Source organism: Lynx canadensis, chromosome A1, assembly GCF_007474595.2.
Source record: "Lynx canadensis isolate LIC74 chromosome A1, mLynCan4.pri.v2, whole genome shotgun sequence".
Classification (NCBI taxonomy): domain Eukaryota; kingdom Metazoa; phylum Chordata; class Mammalia; order Carnivora; family Felidae; genus Lynx; species Lynx canadensis.
In genome coordinates, this window is record NC_044303.2 from 143,473,521 (window position 1) to 143,489,946 (window position 16,426).

Below are 16,426 nucleotides of genomic sequence, written 5' to 3' on the forward strand. Positions count from 1 at the left end.
TTCCATTGTGTGTATAAACCACAGTTTCTTTATCCATTCATCAGTTGATGGACATTTAGGCTTTTTCCACAATTTGGCTATTGTTGAGAGTGCTGCTATAAACATTGGGGTGCAAGTGCCCCTATGCATCAGCACTCCTGTATCCCTTGGGTAAATTCCTAGCAGTGCTATTGGTGGGTCATAGGGTAGGTCTATTTTTAGATTTTTGAGGAACCTCCACACTGTTTTCCAGAGTGGCTGCCCCAGTTTGTATTCCCACCAGCAGTGCAAGAGGGTTCCCATTTCTCCACATCCTCTCCAGCATCTATAGTCTCCTGATTTGTTCATTTTGGCCACTCTGACTGGCGTGACATGGTATCTGAGTGTGGTTTTGATTTGTATTTCCCTGATGAGGAGCGACGTTGAGCATCTTTTCATGTGCCTGTTGGCCATCCGGATGTCTTCTTTAGAGAAGTGTCTATTCATGTTTTCTGCCCATTTCTTCACTGGGTTATTTGTTTTTCGGGTGTGGAGTTTGGTGAGCTCTTTATAGATTTTGGATACTAGCCCTTTGTCCGATATGTCATTTGCAAATATCTTTTCCCATTCCGTTGGTTGCCTTTTAGTTTCATTGGTTGTTTCCTTTGCTGTGCAGAAGCTTTTTATCTTCATGAGGTCCCAGTAGTTCATGTTTGCTTTTAATTCCCTTGCCTTTGGGGATGTGTCGAGTAAGAGATTGCTACGGCTGAGGTCAGAGAGGTCTTTTCCTGCTTTCTCCTCTAGGGTTTTGATGGTTTCCTGTCTCACATTCAGGTCCTTTATCCATTTTGAATTTATTTTTGTGAATGGTGTGAGAAAGTGGTCTAGTTTCAACCTTCTGCATGTTGCTGTCCAGTTCTCCCAGCACCATTTGTTAAAGAGACTGTCTTTTTTCCATTGGATGTTCTTTCCTGCTTTGTCAAAGATGAGTTGGCCATCCGTTTGTGGGTCTAGTTCTGGGGTTTCTATTCTCTTCCATTGGTCTAGGTGTCTGTTTTTGTGCCAATACCATGCTGTCTTGATGATGACAGCTTTGTAGTAGAGGCTAAAGTCTGGGATTGTGATGCCTCCTGCTTTGGTCTTCTTCTTCAAAATTCCTTTGGCTATTCGGGGCCTTTTGTGGTTCCATATGAATTTTAGGATTGCTTGTTCTAGTTTCGAGAAGAATGCTGGTGCAGTTTTGATTGGGATTGCATTGAATGTGTAGATAGCTTTGGGTAGTATTGACATTTTGACAATATTTATTCTTCCAATCCATGAGCAGGGAATGTCTTTCCATTTCTTTATATCTTCTTCAACTACCTTCATAAGCTTTCTATAGTTTTCAGCATACAGATCTTTTACATCTTTGGTTAGATTTATTCCTAGGTATTTTATGCTTCTTGGTGCAAATGTGAATGGGATCAGTTTCTTTATTTGTCTTTCTGTTGCTTCATTGTTAGTGTATAAGAATGCAACTGATTTCTGTACATTGATTTTGTATCCTGCAACTTTGCTGAATTCATGTATCAGTTCTAGCAGACTTCTGGTGGAGTCTATCGGATTTTCCATGTATAATATCATGTCATCCGCAAAAAGCAAAAGCTTGACTTCATCTTTGCCAATTTTGATGCCTTTGATTTCCTTTTGTTGTCTGATTGCTGATGCTAGAACTTCCAACACTATGTTAAACAACAGCGGTGAGAGTGGGCATCCCTGTCGTGTTCCTGATCTCAGGGAAAAAGCTCTCAGTTTTTCCCCATTGAGGATGATGTTAGCTGTGGGCTTTTCATAAATGGCTTTTATGATGTGTAAGTATGTTCCTTCTATCCCGACTTTCTCAAGGGTTTTTATTAAGAAAGGGTGCTGGATTTTGTCAAAGGCCTTTTCTGCATCGATTGACAGGATCATATGGTTCTTCTCTTTTTTTTTTTTAATTTTTTTTTTTTTAACGTTTATTTATTTTTGAGACAGAGAGAGACAGAGCATGAGTGGGGGAGGGTCAGAGAGAAGGAGACACAGAATCCGAAACAGGCTCCAAGCTCCGAGCTGTCAGCACAGAGCCCGACGTGGGGCTCGAACTCACGGACCGTGAGATCATGACCTGAGCCGAAGTCGGCCGCTTAACGGACTGAGCCACCCAGGTGCCCCTCTTCTCTTTTTTTTTTTTTATTAATGTGATGTATCACGTTGATTGATTTGCGAATGTTGAACCAGCCCTGCATCCCAGGAATGAATCCCACTTGATCATGGTGAATAATTCTTTTTATATGCTGTTGAATTCAATTTGCTAGTATCTTATTGAGAATTTTTGCATCCATATTCATCAGGGATATTGGCCTGTAGTTCTCTTTTTTTACTGGGTCTCTGTCTGGTTTAGGAATCAAAGTAATACTGGCTTCATAGAATGAGTCTGGAAGTTTTCCTTCCCTTTCTATTTCTTGGAATAGCTTGAGAAGGATAGGTATTATCTCTGCTTTAAACATCTGGTAGAACTCCCCTGGGAAGCCATCTGGTCCTGGACTCTTATTTGTTGGGAGATTTTTGATAACCGATTCAATTTCTTCGCTGGTTATGGGTCTGTTCAAGCTTTCTATTTCCTCCTGATTGAGTTTTGGAAGTGTGTGGGTGTTTAGGAATTTGTCCATTTCTTCCAGGTTGTCCAATTTGTTGGCATATAATTTTTCATAGTATTCCCTGATAATTGTTTGTATGTCTGAGGGATTGGTTGTAATAATTCCATTTTCATTCATGATTTTATCTATTTGGGTCATCTCCCTTTTCTTTTTGAGAAGCCTGGCTAGAGGTTTGTCAATTTTGTTTATTTTTTCAAAAAACCAACTCTTGGTTTCGTTGATCTGCTCTACCGTTTTTTTTAGATTCTATATTGTTTATTTCTTCTCTGATCTTTATTATTTCTCTTCTTCTGCTGGGTTGAGGCTGCCTTTGCTGTTCTGCTTCTAGTTCCTTTAGGTGTGCTGTTAGATTTTGTATTTGGGATTTTTCTTGTTTCTTGAGATAGGCCTGGATTGCGATGTATTTTCCTCTCAGGACTGCCTTCGCTGCGTCCCAAAGCGTTTGGATTGTTGTATTTTCATTTTCGTTTGTTTCCATATATTTTTTAATTTCTTCTCTAATTGCCTGGTTGACCCACTCATTCTTTAGAAGGGTGTTCTTTAACCTCCATGCTTTTGGAGGTTTTCCAGACGTTTTCCTGTGGTTGATTTCAAGCTTCATAGCATTGTGGTCTGAAAGTATGCATGGTATAATTTCAATTCTTGTAAACTTATGAAGGGCTGTTTTGTGACCCAGTATATGATCTATCTTGGAGAATGTTCCATGTGCACTCGAGAAGAAAGTATATTCTGTTGCTTTGGGATGCAGAGTTCTAAATATATCTGTCAAGTCCATCTGATCCAATGTCTCATTCAGGGCCCTTGTTTCTTTATTGACCATGTGTCTAGATGATCTATCCATTTCTGTAAGTGGAGTGTTAAAGTCCCCTGCTATTACCACATTCTCATCAATAAGGTTGCTTATGTTTATGAGTAATTGTTTTATATATTTGGGGGCTCCGGTATTTGGCGCATAGACGTTTATAATTGTTAGCTCTTCCTGATGGATAGACCCTGTAATTATTATATAATGCCCTTCTTCATCTCTTGTTACAGCCTTTAATTTAAAGTCTAGTTTGTCTAAGTATGGCTACTCCAGCTTTCTTTTGGCTTCCAGTAGCATGATAAATAGTTCTCCATCCCCTCACTCTCAATCTAAAGGTGTCCTCAGATCTAAAATGAGTCTCTTGTAGATAGCAAATAGATGGGTCTTGTTTTTTTATCCATTCTGATACCCTGTGTCTTTTGGTTGGTGCATTTAATCCATTTACATTCAGTGTTATTATAGAAGGATATGGGTTTAGAGTCATTGTGATGTCTGTATGTTTTATGCTTGTAGCGATGTCTCTGGTATTTTGTCTCACAGGATCCCCCCTTAGGATCTCTTGTAGGGCTGGTTTAGTGGTGACAAATTCCTTCAGTTTTTGTTTGTTTGGGAAGACCTTTATCTCTCCTTCTATTCTAAATGACAGACTTGCTGGATAAAGGATTCTCAGCTGCATATTTTTTCTGTTTAGCACACTGAAGATCTCGTGCCAATCCTTTCTGGCCTGCCAAGTTTCAAAAGAGAGATCAGTCACGAGTCTTATAGGTCTCCCTTTATATGTGAGGGCACGTTTATCCCTTGCTGCTTTCAGAATTTTCTCTTTATCCTTGTATTTTGCCAGTTTCACTATGATATGTCGTGCAGAAGATCGATTCAAGTTGCGTCTGAAGGGAGTTCTCTGTGCCTCTTGGATTTCAGTGCTTTTTTCCTTCCCCAGTTCAGGGAAGTTCTCAGCTATTATTTCTTCAAGTACCCCTTCAGCACCTTTCCCTCTCTCTTCCTCCTCTGGGATACCAATTATGCGTATATTATTTCTTTTTAGTGTATCACTTAGTTCTCTAATTTTCCCCTCATACTCCTGGATTTTTTTATCTCTTTTTCTCAGCTTCCTCTTTTTCCATAACTTTATCTTCTAGTTCACCTATTCTCTCCTCTGCCTCTTCAATCTGAGCCGTCGTCATTTCCATTTTGTTTTGCATTTCATTTAAAGCGTTTTTCAGCTCCAAAGAGGAGCTTTTTAAAAGTGCTGATAGGTGGTCCTTTCTCCCCAGAGATTCTGTTTTGCTAGATCGAGGTTCTATACAGCCTGAGCACCTCATTTTAAAGAATCTCAGAAGCAATTCTGTTAAGTACCCGGGGATGAGAAGAGTCTAGAAAGTTAAGTTGTAGATACATTGAGAAATCCCCATCTTCCTCCCATTTTCTTGTACTTTTCTTCTTCCTCTATTCCTCCTGTTTAATGCTTTGGGAACTGTGTAACCTTAAACTTCCTTATCAGAAGTTTTGAGAACAGTTTTTCTGGGAAGATGTTAGTTAGTTTAGTTAGTTAGTTACTTGGTTACTTTTTATTTATTTTGAGAGAGAGAGAAGATGCTCAAACTCACGAGCCATGAGATCATGACCTGAGCCAAAGTCAGTCGCTTAACCAACTGCACCACTCAGTGCCCCTAATTTCTTTAAGAAAAATTTTTTTTAAATATGTATTTATTTTGAGAGAGACAGAATGAGTGGGCGAGAGGGAGAGAGAGAATCCAAGCAGGCTCTGCACTGCCAGCATGCAGCCCGATGGTAGGGTTTGAACTCACGAACTGCGAGATCATGACCTGAGCCAAAACCAAGAATTGGATGCTTAACCCACCGAGCCACCTAGGAACCTCTGTTACCTGATTTCAAAGCTTAGTAAAAAGCTAGAGAATTCCAAATTTAAAAAAAAAATTGTTTTTAAAAATTAAAAAGCTAGAGAATTCCAGACATTGTAGTATTGGCTTAGGATAGAAATGTAAATCAAATGAATAGACTAGAACCCAGAAATAGATGCATGGTTATATAGTAAGTTAGTTTTCCATCAGGTTAAGAAAGCAATTTGGGAGTAACCATTTCCAACAAATGGTTACTAGAAGAACTGTATACCCATATATAAAAATCGATCTCAATCTTTATATCCTATGCAAAAATTAATTTGAAAGCCATCTTAGACCTAAGCATAAAATCTCATGTTCTAAAACTTATATAAGAAAACAGAAGAAAGTTTTCACAATTTGGAGGAAGGAAAGGTAAAAGTTAATGTAGACAGGATGTAGAAACCTTGAACAGTAAACTAAAAATTGATAGGTTGGAATTCACCAAAATTAAAGACTTCTACTTTTTGAAAGATTGTTAAGAAGATGAAAAGACAAGCCACAGACTGGGAGAAATATTTAAAGAACACTTAAAGACAGCACCTGCATGGCTCAGTCAGTTAAGTGTCTGACTCTCTGATTTTGGCTCAGGGTCATGATCTCCCAGGTTCCTGAGTTGCATCTCCTCATCAGGCTCTCTACTGTCAGTGCAGGGCCTGCTTGGGAGTGTCTCTCTCCCCACCCTCCTATCCCTCCTTCACTTGTGCTGTGTTTCTCTCTCAAAATAAATAGACTTAAAGACTTGATTTACTTATCTAGTTACTTATTGAAAGCCATAATGAGGTACACACCTATTAGAATAAATACAGTTAAAAATTCTGGGGTGTCTGGATGGCTGAGTGATTTTGGCTCAGTTCATGGTTTCACAGTTCATGATATTGAGCCCTGTGTTGGGCTCTGCTGTCAGTACAGAGCCGGCTTGGAATTTTCTCTTGGCTCTATGTGCCCTACCCCCTGCAGGGGGAGAGGGGGCGCTCTCGCGCGCGCTCTCTCTCTCTCTCTCTCTCTCTCTCTCTCTCAATAAACATTTTAATAAGCTCTGGCACTTGAAAGGGCTGATGAGGATGTAGAGTAACTGGAATTCTTAGATTGCTAGCACATTTTATATTGGTAAAATTACTTTGGAAAACAGTTTGGCTGTTTCTTCAAAAATTAAATGTATACATACCTTACGACTCAGCTGTTCAAATCCTAGTTATTTATACAAGAGAAATGAAAACCTCTGTTCACAAAAAAGGCCTATACACTAATACTCATGCCACCTTCACAGCCTCTAAGGAACAAGTCCAGATAACCATCAACAGGTGAATGGATAAGCAAAATGTGGTATTTCCATATGAGAGAATAATACTCAGCAACGCAAAGGAATTAACTATCGATAGGCACAACAACATGGATGAACCTCACATCTTGCTAAGTCAAAGAAGCCAAATACAAAGGAGTATATACTTGTGTGAAGGGATGGATGGCAAAGGGGCATGGGCAATCTTTTGGAGGTGATAGAAATGTTCTTTATCTCAATTGTGGTGGTTGTTTCTTGGGTGTACAGAGAATGCATAAAATAGTTGACAAAATGATACTGAACAAAAGACACAGTGTGAACTGTGTGAATCTATTTACATGAAATTCTGGAGATGATAGTTCTGATCTACATCAACAGAAAGCTTAACATTTGTTGCCTGGGAGTGGAGCGGTGGAGATTGACGGAGAGGGAACAGGTATAACAGCATCCTTAGGGTGATTGATAGGTCTAAATTTTAATTGTAGTGGTTCCATGGATATTTAAACTTGTGAAAATTCATCAAAATTTATACTTAAAAATCAGGAACATTTTGTTATACGTAAATCATAACTTAAGGTGATTTTTTCTTTTAAATAGGAAAATGAGCACCGTGTAAAAGTTGACGTAGAGGCACACAAACTGGAGTGATCAAAACTACCTAAAGATATAATGAAAGATTATATAGAGAACTTAACCCCTGAAGATTAAATAAGAATTCAGCAGGAAGGGGGTATATATGTATGCAGTGGAGATTGGAATAGAGATTATTCCAGATAAAGATAAAAACAGAAATGGTACAGTGAATAGGCATGTGTTTATGGTTTTAGTCGAAATGAATTATTGAGCAAATTACCAAGGCTTCACTACCACCTAGCATCATTGGTGGATGCCAGTAAATAGCGTGGCTGAGACTGAAACACGTGTGTGTTTGACTGCAAAGCTTGCTGTTTTAGTTACACCACAGGGTGTAAATTGTTTGCTATGTCGTGGGTCTAAGGGTTTGCAGGAAGTTAGAGGAAAGTTGGTCAGGGGCTAGAACACTAAAGGATCCTGTGGAGTTTGACCTTTGCTCTCTAGATTGTTTATTAATATTTTTTAAATAAATATTTCTGAGAGCGTGCACAAACAGGAGAAGGGCAGAGAGAAGAGGACACAGGATCCAAAGTGGGCTCTGTGCTGACAGCAGAGATCTCGGTGTGAGGCTTGAACTCAAAAACCGTGAGATCACCACCTGAGCTGAAGTCACTTGCTTAACCTGACTGACACACCCAGGTGCCCCCCTAGATTCTTTAGAAAGAAGGTAATTTCCACTGCTTTCATTGACTTACATATTAAAGTGTGATAGAAAAGTTAACTTGGCACCCTGAGTGTATAATGCGTTTATATGTTTTTATGTTTAAAATTATAATAGTTATGTATTATATTAAATATACTGTAATATAGTTTTAGTTGTATTTACATAAATGGCAATTAATATAGATTTTTCAGTAATTCTCTTATGCCACAAAGCATCTAGAACATATTCATGAAACATACTCTATAAATAGGATTTGGGGTGCCAGTGTGGCTCAGTTAAGCGTCCGACTTTGGTTCCGGTCATAATCTCACAGTTCAAGAGTTTGAGCCCCACATCGCGCTCTGTGCTGAAAGTGCAGTGCCTGCTTGGAATTGCCATTCTGTCTCCTCCTTTCTGCCCTTTCCTAGCTCTCACCCTCTTTCTCTTTCAAAATGGATAAAGTTAAAAACATTGGTTCTGAAAACTACAACCCCAGACTAGTTGCATCAGTATCACCTGGAACCTTGTTACAAATACAGTTTTCGGTCCTTAGGTCAGATCTCTACTGAAACTCCACTGAGGGGCTCAGCAATCTTTAACAAGCCTTCCAGGTGTTTATGATACGTACTGAAGTTTGGGAACCATAAGTTTAAAAGAACTTTAAACAGCTAAGGGAAGGAACACACTGAACTCAAAGTTAAAATCTCTCTGGGCCTTAGTTTTTCTGCATCTGCAGAGTGAGATTCAATCTAGATGATTCTATATAGATGTTTAAACCATGCATAATAATGAGTCAGGGTCAGTTACTGATTGGCCTATTGTCTTTGTGAGTTAGCTAAAAGCACTTCAAACACATTGGCCAACTTTTATTTTTATATATTTTTTAATGTTTATATTTGACAGCACCAGTGCACATGAGCAGGGGTGGGGGAGGGGCAGAGAGACACAGACTCTGAAGCAGGCTCTAGGCTCCTAGCTGTGAGCTGTCAGCACAGAGCCTGACGGCAGGGCTTGAACTCATGAGTAGTAAGATCATGACTTGAGCTAAAGTCAAATCCTCAACCAACTGAGCCACCCAGGCGCCCCTTGGCCAGCTTACTTTTAATACTTGCTGAAAGTAAATAAACTAGGATCTTGAAGGCATCCTGCATGCTTCTCTCCCCTTTGTAGCCAGGCACTTTGTTTTGCCAATTGTCTCCTACGTGTATCTTAAATGTGCTCTTCCTCCCTTTCCTTTCCCCCAGGACCAAGCAAATCTGTAGGTGTCTTCATGTAAAATAGATACACATTCCCCAGCCCATATTCTAGCAGACAAGTTAGAAAAGGGCCCTCTTCTGGGCATATGCAGCAGTATATGGCTTGGCAAAAAGATGCACTAAATTTGAGTCACCACTCTGTGCCCCCTTGACTGGGTGCTTTGCGCAGGGTTCAGTTTTTACACTATTGGACAACTATATACTGTAAGCATGCCAACTGTGAACTATATAGTGCCATCAATGTGCATTAGGGTACTTATCTCTTACCTGAGCTACTTTCTCTTTCTCTTCTTTGCTTTTAATTTTCTCACCTTAAAACTATCATTTCATGCTTGTCCCTGAGAATGTTACATTTAGTATTTACTTTGTATATAAAAATACATGAGCAGATGCTTCCAAATCTAATCTCATTTGAAAAGTTTTTTTTTTTTAATTAAAAAAAATTTTTTTTAGTGCTTTTTTATCTTTGAGAGAGAAAGCAAGAGCAGGGGAGGGGCAGAGAGAAATGGAACCATAGAATCTGAAGCAGGCTCCGAGCTGTCAGCTCAGAGCCTGATGTGGGGCTTGAACCATGAGATCATGCTCTGAGCTGAGGTCGGACCCTTAACCGACTGAGCCACCCAGGTTCCCCTCATTTTGTTAATCTTAGTCACATTCACATGATTCCTGGGCCTGGAAAATTTGTGTTAAAGGTACTACTACATCAGTATTTATACAGGTTGATCTTGGCATCTGTTTCATCTGAGAATTGGAGATTTTTTTTTTCTTTTCCCCCTCTTCTTGAGTCACTAATCCAGCAGTGGACAAGAATACCACTTAAGTTTCTCATATAAAACCCAGTATCCAAGGAAGTGATGCACTTCATAATAAGTAATTGATACCAAGAAATTTGTATTTATAAATTAGTCTCACTATAGCTACCTAAACTGACGCATACTTTTTTTCCATTTTAAAAACAGGCACTGTTTTCTTTCTAGCTCTGAAATTGAAAATAGAGATGTCATTGTTTTTAACGCATGATTCAGCTGACCAATGCCGTACATTTTCAAACTTGCCAAGTTAGGAAAAGAACTTAGTATCCTGGCTTAATGTCTTCAGTACAATAAACTATAATAATACTTTTAAAAAGTCTGCAGCATTAACTACTGAGTTTCAGAAGTCCTTTAAACAGCATTAAAGAAGCATAGTGAACGTGTTTGTGTTGTGTATATTTGAATATACCTGTACAGTGAAGGTAAAGATAATTCAACAAAGCACAAGTTGTCTTCAAATAATTACCACCAGATTTTTAAATTTTTTTTCTCTTTAAAAAGCTGTAATGCAAGTTTCCTCACTTCTGTATGGTATTTAGCAATGCAAGTGAAAAGGATTTCTGTTTAATCTGAGATTTTTAAAATTTGAACACTGTTCTATTTATTAAATTTCTATCCCATAGCTGTGTCTTTAGGGGTTTGATTGGAAAAGTATGCCAGTTATTTCAGCAGAGGGAACTTAATATGAATAATTGTTAACTTGGTATAAAGTTGTTACCCAGATAGTTAAGAATATAACTCTAAAATATGAGAGCTAACAGTTGCAAAAACAGCCACTACTCGTGGCTTCGGCACACAGGAAAGAGATGGTAGTTTTAACTTTAGCACGGAAAATGGACTGTGTGGAGTTGAAGTCTGGGGTAGGCAGCATTGTTTGTCAAGTGCTCATGTGTCTGAGCTCAGTGGAGAGACCCATATTTCTAAGAACAGGGTAGGCTGGTGCTGGATGGCCTTAGGGGCCACAAAGTGAGGCTAGTTCTACTAAGGGTGAGAAACTATAAACTGGATTCTGTTAACTGCTTCAGGAAGTAATTGCAGATGCTGGAATGAAGATGTGAGTCAGTGGTGATACTCAGGGGAGTAGCAAACAAGAAAGTCAAGTGATACATGTAGGAAGAAGCATATGTCTTCTCCCTCCTTAAACCCTTTGTATTGACAAGGCTTAAATGTGGTTTACAGAGCCCTAACCCCAGCATCAAAAGGCATAAGGATGAACTTGGGAACTGATAGACAAGAATTTACATACATCTTCAAACTTTTAAAGTTAGAAAAAAAAAAAACCTAGTAACCTAGCATGGCCTTGGGTACAATAAACCAAGTCCTTTAAAGGGCACAAAGTTTAATCATGTCTTTGAAGAGAATTTCTAGGGGAGCCTGGGTGGCTCAGTTGGTTAATCATCCAACTTCAGCTCAGGCCATGATCTCACAGGTTTGTGAGTTTGAGCCCCATGTCAGGCTCTGTGCTGACAGCTCAAATCCTGGAGCCTTTCGGATTCTGTGTTTCCCTCTCTCTCTACCCTCCCCTGATTGTGCTTGCTCTCTCTCCTTCAAAAATAAACATTAAAATAAACTAAAAAAAAAAAAAAAAAAGAGAGAGAAAAGGACTTCCAACGTATTGTACTGAGTAAACGTTAAAAATTTGGCTGCAGTATTCAACATATTAAATCTCTATTCCAATCTTGTGAATGTAAATCTTAAGCCTTTTGAGTGTTTAAAAATCAGAGGTAATTGTAACAAAGCACAAACCTTGATGTTTTTGTTGGATATATAACAAGTCTTCTGGTTCCCCCCTTAAGTTAATTATTTAAATTATTTTTGAGGGAGAGTGTGTGCCCCCATGCCAACGAGGGGGGGGGCAGGGAGGGCAGAGAGAATCTCAGACAGACTCTGTGCTGTCAGCTGAGAGCCCGATGTAGGGCTTGATCCCATGAACTGTGAGATCATGACCTGAGCCAAAATCCAGAGTTGGGTGCTTAACCTACTGAGCTACCCAGGTGCCCCTTTTGGGGGCCTTTTACGTGAGCTAATGTCTAAATATACCACTTACTGCTAAGAATCCCACAGTGGTTTCCTTTAGCCTGTCAAACCACCTATAAACTCCTTTGCCTGACATTTAAATTTAAAGACCCCCTAATAGTGATCACAGCCTCCTTCACTATTCATATCTCCCATTATTTTTATCTATTTTACCTAAACTGCAACCATGCTGGACTGTCTGTGACCATACACTGAACTTAAACTGCCTCTAGGCTTCTGCTGAGATTAATTCTTGCCTCCAGTAGGCCTTTTGGGTGGTTCTCTTTCTGTATATATATTCCATATGTATCTCTCAAAATCATACCCCTCTTTCAAAAAGCCCTCTGTAGTTTTGAACCTCAGTAAAGTATATCCTGATCTAAACAGCTAAATGAGTTCTCTTCCTCCAAACCTTTGATTTTTCTTAAAGGTCTTAAATACCTTTATTCTTTTTCAGAGACATCCTTCACCATTTTTGATACTTGGATAAAATTCTACTTATTTGTTAAGAATTTACTTATCATTCCCTTTAGAAATTTTGTTCCCAGACTCAGTACTGCACCCTGCACAGCTGGTGCTTGCCATGGTATCTTAGGTATACTTGATCATGATATTTTTTCATACTCTGTTGTAATTCTTTATTGCGGTTCCTCTGTCTTCAACTAGGCTGAATACATATTGCTGTCCCTAGTGTCTGGTACGATGCTGGCACTGGGAAAACAGCATGTCATCATTTTGAAGGAATAATTGAATGTTAAGTGATTTTGTCAAAGGTCTCCCACTTAATAAATAGCAGACCTAGGTCTGCTAATTTGAAGACAGATCTCTACATCACAGATATCTTTGCTTACCCCACCCTCCAATTAGATTGTTCAGTTTCTTAGGAGGAGATTGTGTGCCTCACAGTATTTCCCCTGAAGCACCCAGTACAGTGGGTTCTTTATTCAAGTTAGATAATTGAATGAATCCAAATATTAGCCATAGTAAAGTCTAAAAAAAAAAAAAAAAAAACCATATCCAGTAGTATCATATATGTTTAACTTTAGCAGTATGTGATTGGAGATAGAGTAATCATTTTCTGCGAGTTTAAAAAATCGAGTCCAGGTGAGTAGGGAATCCAGTATCAAGAATCTAAACTTTTGCTACTGAGTTAATTGTCTTTACTTGGCACTGTTTTTGTAGTTCCAGAAATGGAGCTCACAAAATTCTGTTTTCCAACTATTAAGGAAGACATTTAGGTTCTGATCATATCTCCACTTCCCCTCCCTCCTACACACACTGGAAAAAAGAGGTAAGTCTTAGAATTTTGCCTCTTGCTGGTCCTCATATATGAAAACAGGAGCTCATTGTTTGCTTGGCCAGAAGTAGGAAACCTCTGGGATACAAATCTTCAGCTTGTCTAGTTGGTATGGTTTTGAACCCAAGAAGAGATAAAGCATTTTTTTTTAGTTTATGATTGTAAAAGCAACACAGATACAATAAAGATTTGGAAAGTACAAATTCTAAACAGGAAGAAAAATAGTCACCCATAATCAGACAAAAGATATCAGTAATACATTCTACATATTTTCTCTTTTTTTTCTGGACATTATTTTATGTAGTTGAAATTATGTCTGATTTGATTTGACTTAATATTAAAACATTCATTTTCCTTTATTAAAAACTTCATAAGCATTTTTGTACATAATTGTGTTTTATAGGTGTATCATAAGTAACATTCTCTATTATTAGATATTTGGAACACATTTTTTTATTTTGAACAGCACTGCAATTAACATTTTTGGTTATTATTCTTTGAAGACATTTTCTTAAATAGGTAAGAAAATGGTATTTTAAAAAATACTGTCCATGAGTATGGTATCATAAAACACTTCCCAGAAAAGTTTTTCATGAGCTTATAGTTCTACCAGCAGTATGTGAGTTTCTGCCTGTTTCACCATGACCACACTAACCCTGGCTACTTTTTAAAAAATATTTACTTACTGAGTCTTTCTAAATCCTACTATCTAAAAGCAGCCAAGTTGTATCTTTTCTCCTCCCCTCTCCTGTACCAACCTATTTTCTGGATTCTTTCTTCACAGGGGAAAATTGAGGTAATCAAACAGGAGTTCCTCCTCATCCTTCTACCAAATCCGAAACCCGCCTTCCTTTATGTCCATGGAGGAACTACCCCTACATTTACCAAGAGCAAATCACTACACCAGTACTCGGAATCCTGTCCTTTCCCATGTTCTATAATTAGCCCCATTTCCCCCCTGGTATCTTTGTTTTTCCTCTGCTGGATATTTGTTGTCACTACTCATCCGTGATCTCTCATTAGAGAAAACAAAAAGCAAAGGGTCTACCCTTAAGCTTTTACTTCTTCTAGCACCACCCTTTTTTCCGTTTACTCAGACAAATCAGTCAAAGGAGTATTTATTTATACACACTTCTACATCTCTCTCCTCATCAAAAACAGGTGTAGAGTGAATTTTTAATTTACTCATCCATTTGATTGCCTGGATTGTGCCTGGCATTGTGCTAGTGAAAAGCAAAAAAATTAAAAAACCTAATTACCCCCCCCCCCACACACAAAATGTATTCTCTGCCCTCATGGAACTTTGAAAGGGGGAAGCAGTTAATATTTAAAGTTCACAGGAGGTGCCTGGGTGGCTCAGTCAGTCAAGCGCCCGACTTCAGCTCAGGTCATGATCTCGCAGATGTGAGTTCGAGCCTCACATTGGGCTCTGTGCTGACAGCTCAGAGGCTGGAGCTTTCTTTAGATTCTGTGTCTCCCTCTCTCTCCAACCCTCCCCGCCTTGCGCTGTGTCCCTCTTTCTCTCAAAGGTAAATAAACATTTAAAAAATAATAAAAAACAATATTTAAAGCTCATGAAATCATATAAAGTATGATTATGGTAAATGCTATGAAAGAAAGAAAGTTAAATGTGTTGCACTGAAAAGGTTATGATGGGGGGAGTCAGGGAAGAGTTCATGAACTAGTAGCTTTATGTCCAGAACTGAGATCTGAGGATGTGATGGGAGTTAATAGGCAAAGGATGTTTGTCTATACTTCAGAACCGATGTTGCTAAGTTCAGTGATCTTAATGCTGTTAGATCTGGGATACTAGTTGTCACCCTACTTGACCCCCAAGTGGTGCTGCACAAGGTTAATTTCTGTTATGTGAGTCCATACTTTTCCTGGTGTCCCCACTTCCTCTGGCTTGGTTTCTGTATGTTGTTCCCCCAGTTTCACAATGTTGGAATTCCTTAGGGCTCCATCATGAGCCTTTTTCTCCTGACTTCATTAGATAACCTCATTCACTCTCATGGCTATAAATATCATCTGTCAAATTTATATTTCTAGCCATGACCTTTGCAAAATCAAACTTAACATATGTAAAATCAAATGCTTGATCTGCTCTCCTTTGAAACCAGCCAGTCCTCCATTGTTCACTTTTTGAGGAAGTGGCAGTTCCACATGAAAATTTTTTTCCCTAGTCATTCTTGATCCCTCCTTGTGGCTTGCCATTGTCCATTCATAACACTGCTAATACATTACTCAGTGTGTGCTGGGCTCTATATTATGTGCTCTTTCATATATTTCCGCCTCTATTCAAGAGTAAAACCAAATGTTAACCTTCCTGTAGGTTAAATTTCCTGGTGATTAAAATTTTATTTTGGCTTTAGGCTATTATTTTAATTTGTTTATTGCACCATTTAGAGAATATGGCTTGTATTATGCTACTTCTGAATTTTTTAAACAAATTTTTTGGTGGCTCATGATAGTTGATTAGTTTTTCAGAATTGTGCCAGGGATGAGTTTATATCTTTGTCTGTTTTTTTCATCATCCTAGTAAGGTGTTAATTTCTCATTTAATTTTTTTAAGTTTATTTTGAAAGGGGGTGGTGCAGGGAGAGAAAGAGAGTCCCAAGCAGAATCCGCTCGGTCAGCGCAGAGCCCACTGTGGGGCTCGAACCCACAAACTGTAAGATAGGACCTGAGCCAAAGTTGGACGCTTAACCAACGGAGCTACCGAGATGACCCTCACCGCCCCCCCCCCCAATTTAATTTTTTAAACGGTCTTTTTTCACTGTATGATAAAGCAGGATGGAGAGCACTGTCACTTGTGTGATTTTACTTTAGTGCTCATCTGGTACCTCCCTGTCCATAATTCGATTTTCAACTCTTCTTTGTCTTTTTGTTTTAGTTGTAACTCTTGCAAGCAGTAGTGAATTTTTGTCTATTGCTTCTGACCAGAGATTGTTAGTAGATAGATGGACTGATTTTTTATTTATTATCAGTCTTAACAAGTTGAGTTTTCAATTATTTTATTTCTTTATATCAGTTATAAGTATTTTGGTGGCACAAATAATTCTTTAAAATTTTTTTAGCATTTATTCACCTTTGAGAGAGAGAGAGAGAGAGAGACTATGAATGGGGCAGGGGGAGAGAGAGAGAGAGAGAG

General features: G+C 38.7%; 1 protein-coding gene across 1 annotated transcript in view; it reads left to right on the top strand.

Annotated features, from left to right (window-relative positions):
* JMY (junction mediating and regulatory protein, p53 cofactor) overlaps nucleotides 1-16,426 on the top strand; it is a 105,407-nt gene that overhangs the window by 40,988 nt on the left and 47,993 nt on the right. The gene's annotated exons all lie outside the window — the stretch shown is intronic.